The 479-nt window shown below is 37.0% G+C and overlaps 1 protein-coding gene across 1 annotated transcript in view; it reads left to right on the top strand.

Annotated features, from left to right (window-relative positions):
• Nucleotides 1-479, top strand: part of LOC138050376 (AP-2 complex subunit mu-like) — a 5388-nt gene extending 4909 nt beyond the window's left edge. The window contains exon 4 of the mRNA XM_068896715.1: nucleotides 1-479. This exon is cut by the window's left edge and continues 229 nt beyond it. The gene's annotated coding sequence lies outside the window, so the exon portion shown is untranslated.

Genomic DNA, 479 nt, shown 5'->3' with positions numbered 1-479 from the left:
CGTTGATAGTGATCTCGTTCCTTTCCTTTTTTTTTTTTTTTTATGCATGAATCGTGTTGTATTGTCAACTCGTCTTCAAATGTAAAATTAAAGGAGATTTTTTTATCAAGGACACTGGCAAGCCCGCTTTCATTTAAAGGCCAGCTCACTGAGCTACAAATATTAGAAAGTCAGGTTTTCTTGCATGCTGTGATTTCTTGAACTCTTAGCGGTTTTCTGTTAAGTTTTGTAACAGTTTCGCAGTTGGCTTGGTTGCTTATTTTAAGAATTATCCAAATGTTAGGTCCTTCTTTCACACAAAGCCACAACAAGAGAGGACGCAAGTTGCTCAAACGCGTTTTCCTGTACTTAGCTTTCTCTGTCTTACTCGACTTTCGAAAGGCTTGTTTGATTTTGTGCGTTTGTTGTTGACCATTCGTAAGTAAAACTTAAGAGGAAACCGCTCGAAAGGAAAATAAGATTTTCAATACGTAAGTTCT

The sequence above is a fragment of the Montipora capricornis genome, chromosome 6 (assembly GCF_036669925.1).
Source record: "Montipora capricornis isolate CH-2021 chromosome 6, ASM3666992v2, whole genome shotgun sequence".
Taxonomy (NCBI): domain Eukaryota; kingdom Metazoa; phylum Cnidaria; class Anthozoa; order Scleractinia; family Acroporidae; genus Montipora; species Montipora capricornis.
The sequence above is the reverse complement of the archived record's forward strand: the minus strand, read 5'-3'. Positions and strand labels throughout refer to the sequence as shown.